The sequence below is a fragment of the Nothobranchius furzeri genome, chromosome 8 (assembly GCF_043380555.1).
Source record: "Nothobranchius furzeri strain GRZ-AD chromosome 8, NfurGRZ-RIMD1, whole genome shotgun sequence".
Lineage (NCBI taxonomy): Eukaryota > Metazoa > Chordata > Actinopteri > Cyprinodontiformes > Nothobranchiidae > Nothobranchius > Nothobranchius furzeri.
The window spans coordinates 20398312-20417011 of record NC_091748.1 but is presented as its reverse complement, the minus strand read 5'-3'; positions in this window follow the sequence as shown (position 1 = coordinate 20417011).

The following is an 18700-nucleotide window of genomic DNA, read 5'->3' as shown; positions in this document are numbered from 1 at the left end:
CGCTCCTCGGGCCGCGTGTTGCTTGGGCTTCTCTCCTGGAGTCGCTCAGAAAGACCCAGTGTTGACATGTGACAAGACGCTCCTCGGGGCACGTCTTGCTTGGGCCTCTCTTCTGGAGGCGCTCAGTCAGATCCAGAGGTGACATGTGGCAAGACGCTCCTCGGGGCGCGTCTTGCTTGGGCCTCTCTCTTGGAGGCCCTCAGTCAGACCCATTGTTGACATGTGGCAAGACGCTCCTCGGGGCGCGTCTTGCTTGGGCCTCTCTCCTGGAGGCGCTCAGTCAGACCGAGTGCTGACATAAGGCAAGACGCTCCTCGGGGCGCGTCTTGCTGGGGCCTCTCTCCTGGAGGCGCTCAGTCAGACCCAGTGATGACATGTGGCAAGACGCTCCTCGGGGCGCGTCTTGCTTGGGCCTCTCTCCTGGAGATGCTCAGTCAGACTGAGTAAGACATGTGGCCTGACGCTCCTCGGGGCGCATCTTGCTTGGGCCTCTCTCCTGGAGGCGCTCAGTCAGACCCAGTGGTGACATGTGGCAAGACACTCCTCGGGGCGCGTCTTGCTTGGGCCTCTCTCCTGGAGGCCCTTTATCAGACCCATTGTTGACATGTGGCAAGACACTCCTCGGGGCACGTCTTTCTTGGGCTTCTCTCCTGCAGGCGCTCAGACAGACCCAGTGTTGACATGTGACAAGACGCTCCTCGGGGCGCGTCTTGCTTGGGCCTCTCTCCTGGAGGCGCTCAGTCAGAACCAGATGTGACATGTGGCAAGACGCTCCTCGGGGCGCGTCTTGCTTGGGCCTCTCTCCTGGAGGCCCTCTGTCAGACCCAGTGTTGACATGTGGCAAGACGCTCCTCGGGGCGCGTCTTGCTTGGGCCTCTCTCCTGGAGGCGCTCAGTCAGACCGAGTGCTGACATAAGGCAAGACGCTCCTCGGGGCGCGTCTTGCTGGGGCCTCTCTCCTGGAGGCGCTCAGTCAGACCCAGTGCTGACATGTGGCAAGACGCTCCTCGGGGCGCGTCTTGCTTGGGCCTCTCTCCTGGAGGCGCTCAGTCAGACCCAGTGCTGACATGTGGCAAGACGCTCCTCGGGGCGCGTCTTGCTTGGGCCTCTCTCCTGGAGGCGCTCAGTCAGACCCAGTGTTGGCATGTGGCAAGACGCTCCTCGGGGAGCGTCTTGCTTGGGCCTCTCTCCTGGAGGCGCTCAGTCAGACCCAGTGGTGACACGTGGAAAGACGCTCCTCGGGGCGCGGCTTGCTTGGGCCTCTCTCCTGGAGGCGCTCAGTCAGAACCAGTGTTGACACGTGGCAAGACGCTCCTCGGGGCGCGTCTTGCTTGGGCCTCTCTCCTGGAGGCGCTCAGTCAGACCCAGTGTTGGCATGTGGCAAGACACTCCTCGGGGCGCGTCTTGGTTGGGCCTTTCTCCTGGAGGCGCTCATTCAGACCCAGTGGTGACATGTGGCAAGACGCTCCTCGGGGCGCGTATTGCTTGGGCCTCTCTCCTGAATGCCCTCTGTAAGACCGAGTGTCTACATGTGTCAAGACGCTCCTCGGGGCGTGTCTTGCTTGGGCCTCTCTCCTGGAGGCCCTCAGTCAGACCCATTGTTGACATGTTGCAAGACGCTCCTGCGGGGCACGTCTTGCTTGGGCCTCTCTCCTGGAAGCCCTCTATCAGACCCAGTGTTGACATGTGTCAAGACGCTCCTCGGGGCGCGTCTTGCTTGGGCTTCTCTCCTGGAGGCCCTCAGTCAGACCCATTGTTGACATGTGGCAAGACGCTCCTCGGGGCGCGTCTTGCTTGGGCTTTTCTCCTGGAGGCGCTCAGACAGACCCAGTGTTGACATGTGACAACACGCTCCTCGAGGCGCGTCTTGCTTGGGCCTCTCTCCTGGAGGCGCTCAGTCAGAACCAGAGGTGACATGTGGCAAGACGCTCCTTGGGGCGCATCTTGCTTGGGCCTCTCTCCTGGAGGCCCTCAGTCAGACCCATTGTTGACATGTGACAAGACGCTCCTCGAGGCGCGTCTTGCATGGGTCTCTCTCCTGGAGGCGCTCAGTCAGAACCAGAGGTGACATGTGGCAAGACGCTCCTCGGGGCGTGTCTTGCTTGGGCCTCTATCCTGGAGGCCCTCAGTCCGACCCAGTGTTGACATGTGTCAAGACGCTCCTCGGGGCGTGTCTTGCTTGGGCCTCTATCCTGGAGGCGCTCAGTCAGACCCAGTGTTGACATGTGGCAAGACGCTCCTCTGGGCGCGTCTTGCTTGGGCTTCTCTCCTGGAGGCCCTCAGTCAGACCCATTGTTGACATGTGGCAAGACGCTCCTCGGGGCACGTCTTGCTTGGGCCTCTCTCCTGGAGGCGCTCAGTCAGACCGAGTAGTGACATGTGGCAAGACGCTCCTCGGGGCGCGTCTTGCTTGGACCTCCCTCCTGGAGGTGCTCAGTCAGACCGAGTAGTGACATTTGGCAAGACGCTCCTCGGGGCGCGTCTTGCTTGGACCTCTCTCCTGGAGGCGCTCAGTTAGACCGAGTAGTGACATGTGGCAAGACGCTCCTCGGGGGGCATCTTGCTTGGGCCTCTCTCCTGGAGGCGCTCAGTCAGACACAGTGTTGACATGTGGCAAGACACTCCTCGGGGCGCTTCTTGCTTGGGCTTCTCTCATGGAGGCCCTCAGTAAGACCCATTGTTGACATGTGGAAAGAAGCTCCTCGGGGCGCGTCTTGCTTTGGCTTCTCTCCTGGAGGCCCTCAGTCAGACCCATTGTTGACATGTGGCAAGACGCTCCTTGGGGCGCGTATTGCTTGGGCCTCTCTCCTGGATGCCCTCTGTCAGACCCAGTGTTGACATGTGGCAAGACTCTCCTCGGGGCGCGTCTTGCTTGGGCTTCTCTCATGGAGGCCCTCAGTCAGACCCAGTGTTGACATGTGTCAAGACGCTCCTCGGGGCGTGTCTTGCTTGGGCTTCTCTCCTGGAGGCCCTCAGTCAGACCCATTGTTGACATGTGGCAAGACGCTCCTCGGGGCACGTCTTGCTTGGGCCTCTCTCCTGGAGGCGCTCAGTCAGACCGAGTAGTGACATGTGGCAAGACGCTCCTCGGGACGCGTCTTGCTGGGGCTTCTCTCATGGAGGCACTCGGTCAGACCTAGTGTTGACATGTGGCAAGACGCTCCTCGGGGCGCGTGTTGCTTGGACCTCTCTCCTGGAGGTGCTCAGTCAGACCGAGTAGTGACATGTGGCAAGACGCTCCTCGGGGCACGTCTTGCTTGGGCCTCTCTCCTGTAGGTGCTCAATTAGACCCAGTGTTGACATGTGGCAAGACGCTCCTCGGGGCGCGTCTTGCTTGGGCTTCTCTCCTGGAGGCCCTCGGTCAGACCCATTGTTGACATGTGGCAAGAAGCTCCTCGGGGCGCTTCTTGCTTGGGCCTCTCTCCTGGAGGCGCTCAGTCAGACCGAGTGCTGACATGTGGCAAGACGCTCCTCGGGGCGTGTCTTGCTGGGGCCTCTCTCCTGGAGGCGCTCAGTCAAACCCAGTGTTGACATGTGTCAAGACGCTCCTCGGGCGTTTCTTGCTTGCGCCTCTCTCCTGGAGGCGCTCAGTCAGACCCAGAGGTGACATGTGGCAAGACGCTCCTCGGGCCTCTCCCCTGGAGGCGCTCAGTCAAACCCAGTGTTGACATGTGGCAAGACGCTCCTCGGGGCGCGTCTTGCTTGGGCCTCAATCCTGGAGGTGCTCAGTCAGACCCAGTGTTGACATGTGGCAAGACGCTCCTCGGGGCACGTCTTGCTTGGGCCTCTCTCCTGGAGGCGCTCAGTCAAACCCAGTGTTGACATGTGTCAAGACGCTCCTCGGGCGTTTCTTGCTTGCGCCTCTCTCCTGGAGGCGCTCAGTCAGACCCAGAGGTGACATGTGGCAAGACGCTCCTCGGGCCTCTCCCCTGGAGGCGCTCAGTCAGACCCAGTGTTGACATGTGGCAAGACGCTCCTCGGGGCGCGTCTTGCTTGGGCTTCTCTCCTGGAGGCCCTAAGTCAGACCCATTGTTGACATGTGGCAAGACGCTCCTCGGGGCACGTCTTGCTTGGGCCTCTCTCCTGGAGGCGCTCAGTCAGACCGAGTAGTGACATGTGGCAAGACGCTCCTCGGGGCGCGTCTTGCTTGGGCCTCTCTCCAGAAGGCCCTCAATCAGACCCAGTGTTGACACGTGGCAAGACGCTCCTCGGGGCGCGTCTTGCTTGGGCCTCTCTCATGGAGGCGCTCAGTCAGAATGAGTAGTGACATGTGGCCTGACGCTCCTCGGGGCGCGTGTTGCTTGGGCCTCTCTCCTGGAGGCGCTCAGTCAGACAAAGTGGTGACATGTGGCAAGACGCTTCTCGGGGCACTTCTTGCTTCGGCCTCTCTCCTGGAGGCCCTCTGTCAGACCCAGTGTTGACATGTGGCAAGACACTCCTCGGGGCGCGTCTTGCTTGGGCCTCTCTCATGGAGGCCCTCTGTCAGACCCAGTGTTGACGTGTCAAGACGCTCCTCGGGGCGCGTCTTGCTTTGGCCTCTCTCCTGGAGGCGCTCAGTCAGACCGAGTGCTGACATGTGGCAAGACGCTCCTCGGGCCGCGTGTTGCTTGGGCTTCTCTCCTGGAGGCCCTCAGTCAGACCCAATGTTAACATGTGGCAAGACGCTCCTCGGGGCGTGTCTTGCTTGGGCTTCTCTCCTGGAGGCGCTCAGAAAGACCCAGTGTTTACATGTGACAAGATGCTCCTCGGGGCACGTCTTGCTTGGGCCTCTCTCCTGGAGGCGCTCAGTCAGAACCAGAGGTGACCAGTGGCAAGACGCTCCTCGGGGCGCGTCTTGCTTGGGCCTCTCTCCTGGAGGCCCTCTGTCAGACCCAGTGTTGACATGTGGCAAGACGCTCCTCCGGGCGCATCTTGCTTGGGCCTCTATCCTGGAGGCCCTCAGTCAGACCCATTGTTGACATGTGGCAAGACGCTCCTCGGGGCGCGTCTTGCTTGGGCCTCTCTCCTGGAGGCGCTCAGTCAGACCGAGTGCTGACATAAGGCAAGATGCTCCTCGGGGCGCGTCTTGCTGGGGCCTTTCTCCTGGAGGCGCTCAGTCAGACCCAGTGCTGACATGTGGCAAGACGCTCCTCGGGGCGCGTCTTGCTTGGGCCTCTCTCCTGGAGGCGCTCAGTCAGACTGAGTAGTGACATGTGGCCTGACGCTCCTCGGGGCGCGTCTTGCTTGGGCCTCTCTCCTGGAGGCGCTCAGTCAGACCCAGTGGTGACATGTGGCAAGACACTCCTCGGGGCGCGTCTTGCTTGGGCCTCTCTCCTGGAGGCCTTCTATCAGACCCAGTGTTGACATGTGTCAAGACGCTCCTCGGGGCTCGTCTTGCTTGGACTTCTCTCCTGGAGGCCCTCAGTCAGACTCATTGTTGACATGTGGCAAGACACTCCTCGGGGCGCGTCTTGCTTGGGCTTCTCTCCTGGAGGCGCTCAGACAGACCCAGTGTTGACATGTGACAAGACGCTCCTCGGGGCGCGTCTTGCTTGGGCCTCTCTCCTGGAGGCGCTCAGTCAGAACCAGAGGTGACATGTGGCAAGACGCTCCTCGGGGCGCGTCTTGCTTGGGCCTCTCTCCTGGAGGCCCTCTGTCAGACCCAGTGTTGACATGTGGCAAGACGCTCCTCCGGGCGCATCTTGCTTGGGCCTCTCTCCTGGAGGCCCTCAGTCAGACCCATTGTTGACATGTGGCAAGACGCTCCTCGGGGCGCGTCTTGCTTGGGCCTCTCTCCTGGAGGCGCTCAGTCAGACCGAGTGCTGACATAAGGCAAGACGCTCCTCGGGGCGCGTCTTGCTTGGGCCTCTCTCCTGGAGGCGCTCAGTCAGACCCAGTGTTGACATGTGGCAAGACGCTCCTCAGGGCGCGTCTTGCTTGGGCCTCTCTCCTGGAGGCGCTCAGTCAGACCCAGTGTTGACATGTGGCAAGACGCTCCTCGGGGCGCGTCTTGCTTGGGCCTCTCTCCTGGAGGCGCTCAGTCAGACCCAGTGGTGACACGTGGAAAGACGCTCCTCGGGGCGCGTCTTGCTTGGGCCTCTCTCCTGGAGGCGCTCAGTCAGACCCAGTGTTGACACGTGGCAAGACGCTCCTCGGGGCGCGTCTTGCTTGGGCTTCTCTCCTGGAGGCGCTCAGTCAGACCCAGTGTTGGCATGTGGCAAGACACTCCTCGGGGCGCGTCTTGGTTTGGCCTCTCTCCTGGAGGCGCTCATTCAGACCCAGTGGTGACATGTGGCAAGACGCTCCTCGGGGCGCGTATTGCTTGGGCCTCTCTCCTGAATGCCCTCTGTCAGACCGAGTGTCTACATGTGGCAAGACTCTCCTCGGGGCGCATCTTGCTTGGGCTTCTCTCATGGAGGCCCTCAGTCCGACCCAGTGTTGACATGTGTCAAGACGCTCCTCTGGGCGCGTCTTGCTTGGGCTTCTCTCCTGGAGGCCCTCAGTCAGACCCATTGTTGACAAGTGGCAAGACGCTCCTCGGGGCACGTCTTGCTTGGGCCTCTCTCCTGGAGGCGCTCAGTCAGACCGAGTAGTGACATGTGGCAAGACGCTCCTCGGGGCGCGTCTTGCTTGGACCTCCCTCCTGGAGGCGCTCAGTCAGACCGAGTAGTGACATTTGGCAAGACGCTCCTCGGGGCGCGTCTTGCTTGGACCTCTCTCCTGGAGGCGCTCAGTCAGACCCAGTGTTGACATGTGGCAAGACGCTCCTCGGGGCGCTTCTTGCTTGGGCTTCTCTCCTGGAGGCCCTCAGTCAGACCCATTGTTGACATGTGGCAAAACGCTCCTCGGGGCACGTCTTGCTTGGGCCTCTCTCCTGGAGGCGCTCAGTCAGACCGAGTAGTGACATGTGGCAAGACGCTCCTCGGGGCGCGTCTTGCTGGGGCTTCTCTCATGGAGGCACTCAGTCAGACCCAGTGTTGACATGTGGCAAGACGCTCCTCGGGGCGCGTGTTGCTTGGACCTCTCTCCTGTAGGTGCTCAACTAGACCCAGTGTTGACATGTGGCAAGACGCTCCTCGGGGCGCGTCTTGCTTGGGCTTCTCTCCTGGAGGCCCACAGTCAGACCCATTGTTGACATGTGGCAAGAAGCTCCTCGGGGCGCTTCTTGCTTGGGCCTCTCTCCTGGAGGCGCTCAGTCAGACCGAGTGCTGACATGTGGCAAGACGCTCCTCGGGGCGCGTCTTGCTGGGGCCTCTCTCCTGGAGGCGCTCAGTCAAACCCAGTGTTGACATGTGTCAAGACGCTTCTCGGGCGTTTCTTGCTTGCGCCTCTCTCCTGGAGGCGCTCAGTCAGACCCAGAGGTGACATGTGGCATGACGCTCCTCGGGCCTCTCTCCTGGAGGCGCTCAGTCAGACCCAGTGTTGACATGTGGCAAGAAGCTCCTCGGGGCGCGTCTTGCTTTGGCCTCTCGCCTGGAGGTGCTCAGTCAGACCCAGTGTTGACATGGGGCAAGACGCTCCTCGGGGCGCTTCTTGCTGGGGCTTCTCTCATGGAGGCACTCAGTCAGACCCAGTGTTGACATGTGGCAAGATGCTCGTCGGGAAACGTCTTGCTTGGGCCTCTCTCCTGGAGGCGCTCAGTCAGACCCAGAGGAGACATGTGTCAAGACCCTCCTCGGGGCGCGTCTTCCTTGGGCCTCTCTCCTGGAGGCGCTCAGTCAGACCGAGTGCTGACATGTTGCAAGACGCTCCTCCGGGCGCGTTTTGCTTGGGCCTCTCTCCTGGAGGCGCTCAGTCAGACCCAGTGTTCACATGTGGCAAGACGCTCCTCGGCGCGCATCTTGCTTGGGCTTCTCTCCTGGAGGCCCTCAGTCAGACCCAGTGTTGACATGTGGCAAGACGCTCCTCGGGGCGCGTCTTATTTGGGCCTCTCTCCTGGAGGCCCTCAGTCAGACCCAGTGTTGACATGTGGCAAGACGTTCCTCGGGGCGCGTCTTGCTTGGGCTTCTCTCCTGGAGGCCCTCAGTCAGACCCATTGTTGACATGGGGCAAGACGCTCCTCGGGGCACGTCTTGCTTGGGCCTCTCTCTTGGAGGCGCTCAGTCAGACCGAGTAGTGACATGTGGCAAGACGCTCCACGGGGCGCGTCTTGCTTGGGCCTCTCTCCAGAAGGCCCTCAATCAGACCCAGTGTTGACACGTGGCAAGACGCTCCTCGGGGCGCGTCTTGCTTGGGCCTCTCTCATGGAGGCGCTCAGTCAGAATGAGTAGTGACATGTGGCCTGACGCTCCTCGGGGCGCGTCTTGCTTGGGCCTCTCTCCTGGAGGCCCTCTGTCAGACCCAGTTTTGACATGTGGCAAGACACTCCTCGGGGCGCGTCTTGCTTGGGCCTCTCTCATGGAGGCCCTCTGTCAGACCCAGTGTTGACATGTGTCAAGACGCTCCTCGGGGCGCATCTTGCTTTGGCCTCTCTCCTGGAGGCGCTCAGTCAGACCGAATGCTGACATGTGGCAAGACGCTCCTCGGGGCGCGTCTTGCTTGGACCTCCCTCCTGGAGGCACTCAGTCAGACCGAGTAGTGACATTTGGCAAGACGCTCCTCGGGGCGCGTCTTGCTTGGACCTCTCTCCTGGAGGCGCTCAGTTAGACCGAGTAGTGACATGTGGCAAGACGCTCCTCGGGGCGCGTCTTGCTTGGACCTCTCTCCTGGAGGCGCTCAGTTAGACAGAGTAGTGACATGTGGCAAGACGCTCCTCGGGGCGCGTCTTGCTTGGAACTCTCTCCTGGAGGCGCTCAGTCAGACCGAGTGCTGACATGTGGCAAGACGCTCCTCTGGGCGCGTATTCCTTGGGCCTCTCTCCTGGATGCCCTCTGTCAGACCCAGTGTTGACATGTGGCAAGACTCTCCTCGGGGCGCGTCTTGCTTGGGCTTCTCTCATGGAGGCCCTCAGTCAGACCCAGTGTTGACATGTGGCAAGACGCTCCTCGGGGCGCTTCTTGCTTGGGCTTCTCTCCTGGAGGCCCTCAGTCAGACCCATTGTTGACATGTGGAAAGACGCTCCTCGGGGCACATCTTGCTTGGGCCTCTTTCCTGGAGGCGCTCAGTTAGACCGAGTAGTGACATGTGGCAAGACGCTCCTCGGGGCGCGTCTTGCTGGGGCCTCTCTCCTGGAGGCGCTCAGTCTGACCCAGTGTTGACATGTGTCAAGACGCTCCTCGGGCGTTTCTTGCTTGCGCCTCTCTCCTGGAGGCGCTCAGTCAGACATAGAGGTGACATGTGGCAAGACGCTCCTCGGGCCTTTCTCCTGGAGGTGCTCAGTCAGACCCAGTGTTGACATGTGGCAAGACACTCCTCGGGGCGCGACTTGCTGGGGCTTCTCTCATGGAGGCACTCAGTCAGACCCAGTGTTGACATGTGGCAAGATGCTCCTCGGGGCACGTCTTGCTTGGGCCTCTCTCCTGGAGGCGCTCAGTCAGACCCAGAGGAGACATGTGTCAAGACGCTCCTCGGGGCACGTCTTGCTTGGGCCTCTCTCCTGGAGGCGCTCAGTCAGACCGAGTGCTGACATGTGGCAAGATGCTCTTCCGGGCGCGTCTTGCTTGGGCCTCTCTCCTGGAGGCGCTCAGTCAGACCCAGTGTTCACATGTGGCAAGACGCTCCTCGGGGCACGTCTTGCTTGGGCCTCTCTCCTGGAGGTGCTCAGTCAGACCGAGTAGTGACATGTGGCAAGACGCTCCTCGGGGCGCGTCTTGCTTGGGCCTCTCTCATGGAGGCGCTCAGTCAGAATGAGTAGTGACATGTGGCCTGACGCTCCTCGGGGCGCGTGTTGCTTGGGCATCTCTCCTGGAGGCGCTCAGTCAGACCAAGTGGTGACATGTGGCAAGACACTTCTCGGGGCGCGTCTTGCCTGGGCCTCTCTCCTGGAGGCCCTCTGTCAGACCCAGTGTTGACATGTGGCAAGACACTCCTCGGGGCGCGTCTTGCTTGGGCCTCTCTCATGGAGGCCCTTTGTCAGACCCAGTGTTGACATGTGTCAAGACGCTCCTCGGGGCGCGTCTTGCTTTGGCCTCTCTCCTGGAGGCGCTCAGTCAGACCGAGTGCTGACATGTGGCAAGACGCTCCTCGGGGCGCGTCTTGCTTGGACCTCCCTCCCGGAGGCGCTCAGTCAGACCGAGTAGTGACATTTGGCAAGACGCTCCTCGGGGCGCGTCTTGCTTGGACCTCTCTCCTGGAGGCGCTTTGTTAGACCGAGTAGTGACATGTGGCAAGACGCTCCTCGGGGCGCGTCTTGCTTGGACCTCTCTCCTGGAGGCGCTCAGTTAGACAGAGTAGTGACATGTGGCAAGACGCTCCTCGGGGCGCGTCTTGCTTGGAACTCTCTCCTGGAGGCGCTCAGTCAGACCGAGTGCTGACATAAGGCAAGACGCTCCTCGGGGCGCGTCTTGCTGGGGCCTCTCTCCTGGAGGTGCTCAATCAGACCCAGTGTTGGCACGTTGGCAAGACGCTCCTCTGGGCGCGTCTTGCTTGGGCCTCTCTCCTGGAAAAGCTCAGTCAGACCCAGTGGTGACACGTGGCAAGACGCTCCTCGGGGCGCATCTTGCTTGGGCCTCTCTCCTGGAGGCGCTAAGTCAGACCCAGTGTTGACATGTGGAAAGAAGCTCCTCGGGGCGCGTCTTGCTTTGGCCTCTCTCCTGGAGGCCCTCAGTCAGACCCACTGTTTACATGTGGCAAGACGCTCCTCGGGGCACATCTTGCTTGGGCCTCTCTCCTGGAGGCGCTCAGTCAGACCGAGTAGTGACATGTGGCAAGACGCTCCTCGGGGCGCGTCTTGCTGGGGCTTCTCTCATGGAGGCACTCAGTCAGACCCAGTGTTGACATGTGGCAAGACGCTCCTCGGGGCGCGTGTTGCTTGGACCTCTCTCCTGGAGGCGCTCAGTCAGACCGAGTAGTGACATGTGGCAAGACGCTCCACGGGGCACGTCTTGCTTGGGCCTCTCTCCTGGAGGCCCTCAATTAGACCCAGTGTTGACATGTGGCAAGACGCTCCTCGGGGCGCGTCTTGCTTGGGCCTCTCTCCTGGAGGCGCTCAGTCTGACCCAGTGTTGACATGTGTCAAGACGCTCCTCGGGCGTTTCTTGCTTGCGCCTCTCTCCTGGAGGCGCTCAGTCAGACCCAGAGGTGACATGTGGCAAGACGCTCCTCGGGCCTCTCTCCTGGAGGTGCTCAGTCAGACCCAATGTTGACATGTGGCAAGACACTCCTCGGGGCGCGTCTTGCTGGGGCTTCTCTCATGGAGGCACTCAGTCAGACCCAGTGTTGACATGTGGCAAGATGCTCCTCGGGGCACGTCTTGCTTGGGCCTCTCTCCTGGAGGCGCTCAGTCAGACCCAGAGGAGACATGTGTCAAGACGGTCCTTGGGGCGCGTCTTGCTTGGGCCTCTCTCCTGGAGGCGCTCAGTCAGACCGAGTGCTGACATGTGGCAAGATGCTCTTCCGGGCGCGTCTTGCTTGGGCCTCTCTCCTGGAGGCGCTCAGTCAGACCCAGTGTTCACATGTGGCAAGACGCTCCTCGGGGCGCGTCTTGCTTGGGTCTCTCTCCTGGAGGCGCTCAGTCAGACCCAGTGTTGACATGTGGCAAGACGCTCCTCGGGGCGCGTCTTGCTTGGGCCTCTCTCCTGGAGGCGCTCAGTCAGACCCAGTGTTGACATGTGGCAAGACGCTCCTCGGGACGCGTCTTATTTGGGCCTCTCTCCTGGGGGCCCTCAGTCAGACCCAGTGTTGACATGTGGCAAGACGCTCCTCGGGGCACGTCTTGCTTGGGCCTCTCTCCTGGAGGCGCTCAGTCAGACCGAGTAGTGACATGTGGCAAGACGCTCCCCGGGGCGCGTCTTGCTTCGACCTCCCTCCTGGAGGCGCTCAGTCAGACCGAGTAGTTACATGTGGCAAGACGCTCCTCGGGGCGTGTCTTGCTTGGACCTCTCTCCTGGAGGCGCTCAGTTAGACCGAGTAGTGACATGTGGCAAGAAGCTCCTCGGGGCGGGTCTTGCTTGGGCCTCTCTCCTGGAGGCGCTCAGTCAGACCGAGTGCTGACATAAGGCAATATGCTCCTCGCGGCGCGTCTTGCTGGGGCCTCTCTCCTGGAGGTGCTCAATCAGACCCAGTGGTGACACGTGGCAAGACACTCCTCGGGGCGCGTCTTGCTTGGGCCTCTCTCCTGGAGGAGCTCAGTCAGACCCAGTGGTGACACGTGGCAAGATGCTCCTCGGGGCGCATCTTGCTTGGGCCTCTCTCATGGAGGCCCTGTGTCAGACCCAGTGTTGACATGTGTCAAGACGCTCCTCGGGGCGAATCTTGCTTTGGCCTCTCTCCTGGAGGCGCTCAGTCAGACCGAGTGCTGACATGTGGCAAGAAGCTCCTCGGGGCGCGTCTTCCTTGGGCTTCTCTCCTGGAGGCCCTCAGTCAGACCCATTGTTGACATGTGGCAAGACGCTCCTCGGGGCGCGTATTGCTTGGGCCTCTCTCCTGGAGGCGCTCAGTCAGACCGAGTGCTGACATCTGGCAAGACGCTCCTCGGGGCGCATCTTGCTTGGGCTTCTCTCCTGGAGGCCCTCAGTCAGACCCAGTGTTGACATGTGGCAAGACGCTCCTCGGGGCGCGTCTTATTTGGGCCTCTCTCCTGGGGGCCCTCAGTCAGACCCAGTGTTGACATGTGGCAAGATGCTCCTCGGGGCGCGTCTTGCTTGGGCTTCTCTCCTGGAGGCCCTCAGTAAGACCCATTGTTGACATGTGGCAAGACGCTCCTCGGGGCACGTCTTGCTTGGGCCTCTCTCCTGGAGGCGCTCAGTCAGACCGAGTAGTGACATGTGGCAAGACGCTCCTCGGGGCGCGTCTTGCTTGGACCTCCCTCCTGGAGGTGCTCAGTCAGACCGAGTAGTGACATGTGGCAAGACGCTCCTCGGGGTGTGTCTTGCTTGGACCTCTCTCCTGGAGGCGCTCAGTTAGACCGAGTAGTGACATGTGGCAAGACGCTCCTCGGGGCGGGTCTTGCTTGGGCCTCTCTCCTGGAGGCGCTCAGTCAGACCGAGTGCTGACATAAGGCAAGATGCTCCTCGCGGCGCGTCTTGCTTGGGCCTCTCTCCTGGAGGTGCTCAATCAGACCCAGTGGTGACACGTGGCAAGACGCTCCTCGGGGCGCGTATTGCTTGGGCCTCTCTCCTGGATGCCCTCTGTCAGACCCAGTGTTGACATGTGACAAGACTCTCCTCGGGGCGCGTCTTGCTTGGGCTTCTCACATGGAGGCCCTCAGTCAGACGCAGTGTTAACATGTGTCAAGACGCTCCTCGGCGCGTGTCTTGCTTGGGCCTCTCTCCTGGAGGCGCTCAGTCAGACCCAGTGTTGACATGTGGCAAGACGCTCCTCGGGGCGCTTCTTGCTTGGGCTTCTCTCCTGGAGGCCCTCAGTCAGACCCATTGTTGACATGTGGCAAGACGCTCCTCGGGGCACGTCTTGCTTGGGCCTCTCTCCTGGAGGCGCTCAGTCAGACCTAGTAGTGACATGTGACAAGACGCTCCTCGGGGCGCGTCTTGCTGGGGCTTCTCTCATGGAGGCACTCAGTCAGACACAGTGTTGACATGTGGCAAGACACTCCTCGGGGCGCGTGTTGCTTGGACCTCTCTCCTGGAGGCGCTCAGTCAGACCCAGTGTTGACATGTGTCAAGACGCTCCTCTGGCGTTTCTTGCTTGGGCCTCGCTCCTGGAGGCGCTCAGTCAGACCCAGTGTTGACATGTGACAAGACGCTCCTCGTGGCGCGTCTTGCTTGGGCCTCTCTCCTGGAGGCGCTCAGTCAGACCCAGAGGTGACATGTGTCAAGACGCTCCTCGGGCCTCTCTCCTGGAGGCGCTCAGTCAGACCCAGTGTTGACATGTGGCAAGATGCTCCTCGGGGCGCGTCTTGCTTGGGCCTCTCTCCTGGAGGTGCTCAGTCAGACCCAGTGTTGACATGTGGCAAGTCGCTCCTCGGGGCGCATCTTGCTGGGGCTTCTCTCATGGAGGCACTCAGTCAGACCCAGTGTTGACATGTGGAAAGAAGCTCCTCAGGGAACGTCTTGCTTGGGCCTCTCTCCTGGAGGCGCTCAGTCAGACCCAGAGGAGAAATGTGTCAAGACGCTCCTCGGGGCGCGTCTTGCTTTGACCTCCCTCCTGGAGGCCCTCTGTCAGACCCAGTGTTGACATGTGGCAAGACACTCCTCGGGGCGCGTCTTGCTTGGGCCTCTCTCATGGAGGCCCTCTGTCAGACCCAGTGTTGACATGTGTCAAGACGCTCCTCGGGGCGCGTCTTGCTTTGGCCTCTCTCCTGGAGGCGCTCAGTCAGACCGAGTGCTGACATGTGGCAAGACGCTCCTCGGGGCGCGTCTTGCTTGGACCTCCCTCCTGGAGGCGCTCAGTCAGACCGAGTAGTGACATTTGGCAAGACGCTCCTCGGGGCGCGTCTTGCTTGGACCTCTCTCCTGGAGGCGCTCAGTTAGACCGAGTAGTGACATGTGGCAAGACGCTCCTCGGGGCGCGTCTTGCTTGGACCTCTCTCCTGGAGGCGCTCAGTTAGACAGAGTAGTGACATGTGGCAAGACGCTCCTCGGGGCGCGTCTTGCTTGGAACTCTCTCCTGGAGGTGCTCAGTCAGACCGAGTGCTGACATAAGGCAATACGCTCCTCGGGGCGCGTCTTGCTGGGGCCTCTCTCCTGGAGGTGCTCAATCAGACCCAGTGTTGGCACGTGGCAAGACGCTCCTCTGGGCGCGTCTTGCTTGGGCCTCTCTCCTGGAAAAGCTCAGTCAGACCCAGTGGTGACACGTGGCAAGACGCTCCTCGGGGCGCATCTTGCTTGGGCCTCTCTCCTGGAGGCGCTAATTCAGACCCAGTGTTGACATGTGGAAAGAAGCTCCTCGGGGCGCGTCTTGCTTTGGCCTCTCTCCTGGAGACCCTCAGTCAGACCCATTGTTGACATGTGGCAAGACGCTCCTCTGGGCGCGTATTCCTTGGGCCTCTCTCCTGGATGCCCTCTGTCAGACCCAGTGTTGACATGTGGCAAGACTCTCCTCGGGGCGCGTCTTGCTTGGGCTTCTCTCATGGAGGCCCTCAGTCAGACCCAGTGTTGACATGTGGGAAGACGCTGCTCGGGGCGCGTCTTGCTGGGGCTTCTCTCATGGAGGCACTTAGTCAGACCCAGTGTTGACATGTGGCAAGACGCTCCTCGGGGCGCGTGTTGCTTGGACCTCTCTCCTGGAGGCGCTCAGTCAGACCGAGTAGTGACATGTGGCAAGACGCTCCTCGGGGCGCGTCTTATTTGGGCCTCTCTCCTGGGGGCCCTCAGTCAGACCCAGTGTTGACATGTGGCAAGACGCTCCTCGGGGCGCGTCTTGCTTGGGCTTCTCTCCTGGAGGCCCTCAGTAAGACCCATTGTTGACATGTGGCAAGACGCTCCTCGGGGCACGTCTTGCTTGGGCCTCTCTCCTGGAGGCGCTCAGTCAGACCGAGTAGTGACATGTGGCAAGACGCTCCTCGGGGCGTGTCGTGCTTGGACCTCTCTCCTGGAGGCGCTCAGTTAGACCGAGTAGTGACATGTGGCAAGACGCTCCTCGGGGCGGGTCTTGCTTGGGCCTCTCTCCTGGAGGCGCTCAGTCAGACCGAGTGCTGACATAAGGCAAGATGCTCCTCGCGGCGCGTCTTGCTGGGGCCTCTCTCCTGGAGGTGCTCAATCAGACCCAGTGGTGACACGTGGCAAGACACTCCTCGGGGCGCGTCTTGCTTGGGCCTCTCTCCTGGAGGAGCTCAGTCAGACCCAGTGGTGACACGTGGCAAGACGCTCCTCGGGGCGCATCTTGCTTGGGCCTCTCTCATGGAGGCCCTGTGTAAGACCCAGTGTTGACATGTGTCAAGACGCTCCTCGGGGCGAATCTTGCTTTGGCCTCTCTCCTGGAGGCGCTCAGTCAGACCGAGTGCTGACATGTGGCAAGAAGCTCCTCGGGGTGCGTCTTCCTTGGTCTTCTCTCCTGGAGGCCCTCAGTCAGACCCATTGTTGACATGTGGCAAGACGCTCCTCGGGGCGCGTATTGCTTGGGCCTCTCTCCTGGAGGCGCTCAGTCAGACCGAGTGCTGACATGTGGCAAGACGCTCCTCGGGGCGCATCTTGCTTGGGCTTCTCTCCTGGAGGCCCTCAGTCAGACCCAGTGTTGACATGTGGCAAGACGCTCCTCGGGGCGCGTCTTATTTGGGCCTCTCTCCTGGGGGCCCTCAGTCAGACCCAGTGTTGACATGTGGCAAGACGCTCCTCGGGGCGCGTCTTGCTTGGGCTTCTCTCCTGGAGGCCCTCAGTAAGACCCATTGTTGACATGTGGCAAGACGCTCCTCGGGGCACGTCTTGCTTGGGCCTCTCTCCTGGAGGCGCTCAGTCAGACCGAGTAGTGACATGTGGCAAGACGCTCCTCGGGGCGCGTCTTGCTTGGACCTCCCTCCTGGAGGTGCTCAGTCAGACCGAGTAGTGACATGTGGCAAGACGCTCCTCGGGGTGTGTCTTGCTTGGACCTCTCTCCTGGAGGCGCTCAGTTAGACCGAGTAGTGACATGTGGCAAGACGCTCCTCGCGGCGCGTCTTGCTTGGGCCTCTCTCCTGGAGGTGCTCAATCAGACCCAGTGGTGACACGTGGCAAGACGCTCCTCGGGGCGCGTATTGCTTGGGCCTCTCTCCTGGATGCCCTCTGTCAGACCCAGTGTTGACATGTGGCAAGACTCTCTTCGGGGCGCGTCTTGCTTGGGCTTCTCACATGGAGGCCCTCAATCAGACCCAGTGTTAACATGTGTCAAGACGCTCCTCGGGGCGTGTCTTGCTTGGGCCTCTCTCCTTGAGGCGCTCAGTCAGACCCAGTGTTGACATGTGGCAAGACGCTCCTCGGGGCGCTTCTTGCTTGGGCTTCTCTCCTGGAGGCCCTCAGTCAGACCCATTGTTGACATGTGGCAAGACGCTCCTCGGGGCACGTCTTGCTTGGGCCTCTCTCCTGGAGGCGCTCAGTCAGACCTAGTAGTGACATGTGACAAGACGCTCCTCGGGGCGCATCTTGCTTGGGCTTCACTCATGGAGGCACTCAGTCAGACCCAGTGTTGACATGTGGCAAGACGCTACTCGGGGCGCGTGTTGCTTGGACCTCTCTCCTGGAGGCGCTCAGTCAGACCCAGTGTTGACATGTGTCAAGACGCTCCTCTGGCGTTTCTTGCTTGGGCCTCGCTCCTGGAGGCGCTCAGTCAGACCCAGTGTTGACATGTGACAAGACGCTCCTCGCAGCGCGTCTTGCTTGGGCCTCTCTCCTGGAGGCGCTCAGTCAGACCCAGAGGTGACATGTGTCAAGACGCTCCTCGGGCCTCTCTCCTGGAGGCGCTCAGTCAGACCCAGTGTTGACATGTGGCAAGATGCTCCTCGGGGCGCGTCTTGCTTGGGCCTCTCTCCTGGAGGTGCTCAGTCAGACCCAGTGTTGACATGTGGCAAGACGCTCCTCGGGGCGCATCTTGCTGGGGCTTCTCTCATGGATGCAATCAGTCAGACCCAGTGTTGACATGTGGAAAGAAGCTCCTCGGGGAACGTCTTGCTTGGGCCTCTCTCCTGGAGGCGCTCAGTCAGACCCAGAGGAGAAATGTGTCAAGACGCTCCTTGGGGCGCGTCTTGCTTGGGCCTCTCTCCTGGAGTCGCTCAGTCAGACCGAGTGCTGACATGTGGCAAGACTCTCCTCGGGGCGCGTCTCGCTTTGACCTCCCTCCTGGAGGCGCTCAGTCAGACCGAGTAGTGACATGTGGCAAGACGCTCCTCGGGGCGTGTCTTGCTTGGACCTCTCTCCTGGAGGCGCTCAGTTAGACCGAGTCGTGACATGTGGCAAGACGCTCCTCTGGGCGGGTCTTGCTTGGGCCTCTCTCCTGGAGGCGCTCAGTCAGACCGAGTGCTGACATAAGGCAAGATGCTCCTCGCGGCGCGTCTTGCTGGGGCCTCTCTCCTGGAGGTGCTCAATAAGACCCAGTGGTGACACGTGGCAAGACGCTCCTCGGGGCGCGTCCTGCTTGGGCCTCTCTCCTGGAGGAGCTCAGTCAGACCAAGTGGTGACACGTGGCAAGACGCTCCTCGGGGCGCATCTTGCTTGGGCCTCTCTCATGGAGGCCCTCTGTCAGACCCAGTGTTGACATGTGTCAAGACGCTCCTCGGGGCGAATCTTGCTTTGGCCTCTCTCCTGGAGGCGCTCAGTCAGACCGAGTGCTGACATGTGGCAAGAAGCTCCTCGGGGCGTGTCTTCCTTGGGCTTCTCTCCTGGAAGCCCTCAGTCAGACCCATTGTTGACATGTGGCAAGACGCTCCTCGGGGCGCGTATTGCTTGGGCCTCTCTCCTGGAGGCGCTAAGTCAGACCGAGTGCTGACATGTGGAAAGACGCTCCTCGGCGCGCTTCTTGCTTGGGCTTCTCTCCTGGAGGCCCTCAGTCAGACCCAGTGTTGACATGTGGCAAGACGCTCCTCGGGGCGCGTCTTATTTGGGCCTCTCTCCTGGGGGCCCTCAGTCAGACCCAGTGTTGACATGTGGCAAGACGCTTCTCGGGGCGCGTCTTGCTTGGGCTTCTCTCCTGGAGGCCCTCAGTAAGACCCATTGTTGACATGTGGCAAGACGCTCCTCGGGGCACGTCTTGCTTGGGCCTCT